This window comes from Anneissia japonica, unplaced genomic scaffold, assembly GCF_011630105.1.
Source record: "Anneissia japonica isolate Jap-2015-1 unplaced genomic scaffold, ASM1163010v1 scaffold32248_len650992_cov182, whole genome shotgun sequence".
Lineage (NCBI taxonomy): Eukaryota > Metazoa > Echinodermata > Crinoidea > Comatulida > Comatulidae > Anneissia > Anneissia japonica.
The window spans coordinates 440,101-442,676 of record NW_022699059.1 but is presented as its reverse complement, the minus strand read 5'-3'; the positions used below and the strand labels follow the sequence as shown (position 1 = coordinate 442,676).

The 2,576-nt window shown below is 28.8% G+C and overlaps 1 long non-coding RNA gene across 1 annotated transcript in view; it reads left to right on the top strand.

The window, feature by feature from the left end:
* Positions 1 to 1,526, top strand: part of LOC117102846 — a 3,864-nt gene extending 2,338 nt beyond the window's left edge. Inside the window, exon 3 of the long non-coding RNA XR_004444482.1 lies at positions 374 to 1,526. This is a non-coding gene — a long non-coding RNA (uncharacterized LOC117102846). The remainder of the gene's footprint in view (positions 1 to 373) is intronic.
* The last annotated feature ends 1,050 nt before the right edge of the window (positions 1,527 to 2,576 follow it).

The following is a 2,576-nucleotide window of genomic DNA, read 5'->3' as shown; positions in this document are numbered from 1 at the left end:
TATTACTATTATTATATTTATTATTAATAATAATAATAATAATAATAATAATAATAATATTTATTATTATTATTATTATTATTATTAATATTATTATTATTATTTTTATTATTATTATTATTATTATTATTATATTTATTATTACTTAATAAAATTAAATACTGTACACAGCACTCTGAAGCCCTGTACATACACTGATTTTATGCGACAAATTACCGGTGATTTTCCCACATTGTGGATTATATGGGTGTAATAATGTCATCATCATGCTGATACAGTATACAGAAAAATGTCATACTAGATAGATTTTTTGCATAGGCCTACAATTTAATAGTGTGAGTAGAGCTTATGCTTTTTTACGTTTAAATTCCAGATAAAGATACCAGCAAACATTCGAATGATACGACCTCTGGTGTGGGAACAACTAATGGTAACGTACTTATAGTGTCAAATTAACATGGACCTGTAATAATAATTATAGCTCCATGATAGTTTGGTAAAGTGTATCAGTCAATCGCAAGCCTTGTCGGTGAATATGATGAAGAATGGTTTAGGTCAGTTTTATTTAAGATACATATGGACCATGGAGGAAATATATTAAGATATAGTTCCTCCATGATATAACCCCTTGTTTTACAGCATTACTAGATTAATTGAATTTTTGAAAAGTAGTTTTTGGAGATTTTTCAGATTGCAATCGTCCAGATTTATTTTGAAAAGGACACTGCGAGTCTTGCAACATACTGTACATCATTGGATCTATGGCTTCCGACGCAGTCTTCCAAAAATGCAGGCGCTACTCTCAACAACTTTTACGATGGAAAATTGTTTCTGGACAACATGACGGATGCATTCAATCTGGATAACGAGTAGATGAACTGAAAAAGCACATGACGAGAATTATACTCACGTTTAAAAAGTAATTGCTTTGAATTATTAACAATAATTTTTGTTAAAGATGTTAGAGCCAATAATAATTAAGCATATTTGCAGTGTAGGTGTTTCTCCATAGCGAAGTTACTATCACGTGATTTACTATTATCCATTGTGTATTACGCAATACCGTCAGAAAAAAACTTGTACTAATGGGAAAATCCAAGGGTGAATACCACTTAGCCTCATAGCTGAATTGGTAGATTATCTTAACAGTAATCGGAAGGTCTTGAGTTTAAATCCCGATAGTAACAATATGTTTTTCTCAAATATTTATTATATTTTCAAACAAAAATGTCTAAAATTCTATTGATGAACCGTACAGAACGAATCTGGACATTGTGCCAGTGTCACATTAATATCGTCCCCAAATCCTTTCAAAGGAGTTTCAAATTTTGAACAACTGAACAGAGGCATCAACATCGACCTCGATTTATTGATATAATTATGGAGATAATACTTACATTACGCTCATATACATAATATGTATTATACGATTAGGTATATAGTTTGTTTGTTATTATAAAAACATAGAATGAGTCTGTTGCAGAGTATCATGTTGCTATTATCAACCACATTCGTATTGTATCATGTCTTACACATTTTGATAATTTGGTGGTATTTTTGTCAAGTAGTATTAAATATTATTATTATTATTATTATTATTATTATTATTATTATTATTATTATTATTATTATTATTATTATTTTAATATTATTTTTCATTATTTTATAAACATTTTCTGATTTTTATTTGTGTTTCACTTTAATTAATCTGTTAAAGTTTAAGATCTAGTTTAATTTTCATCCTCTATTCTTTTGTCTTTAATTGTATGCACTGAAGGTCCCAATTGATCTAAAAAATATTGTTGAAATAAATAAATAATAAATACATTATTTTTAATTTATTATTATTATTATTATTATTTATAATAAATAAATAATAAATACATATTTAATTTATTATTATTATTATTATTATTATTATTATTACTATTATTATTATTATTATTATTATTATTTATATTATTATTGGATGTTTTATAATCAGTCATCAAAAGGGACAATGTTTGTTTAATGTTGTTTATTCTGTGGTCTGTATCAACCAATCAACCATCCAAACTACCATCAACCATTTAATCTGTCTGTAGTCTAACAAATCGATCAATCAACTTTACATTTACCATACTACTGGCTGCATGGGGACAAACATAAATGTCATGCACAAGGAAACACGGAATGATCGTGTGGAATTCGAACCCTGACTTAAATTCAGTCAATCAATCAAAAGTTTTATTTCACGAAAAATAGGCTTATACATTTAAAATATAGGCTTACAATTATAATTCGTTTACCTCACTTCTTGAGGGTCAGCAAAACAGCAATCCGCTGCACCAATCACTCCAACTCATCTTAGCCTGGTTCACGTCGCACTTTATCTAGATATACCCGTCTTGAAACATGATACGATAATCCCCTAATTGCGTTCGATGCCAAGTTATAGCCAGATAAACAGCCAGCCAGTTTCAGGCCGTCGACGTCACACGGTGGAAAGGCTTGTTTAATAAAACATCTACTGTATTTTACGAACCTCTAGTACCAAGTGGTAGGCTTATTCGTTCAAAAAAAATGTAAACTACTGT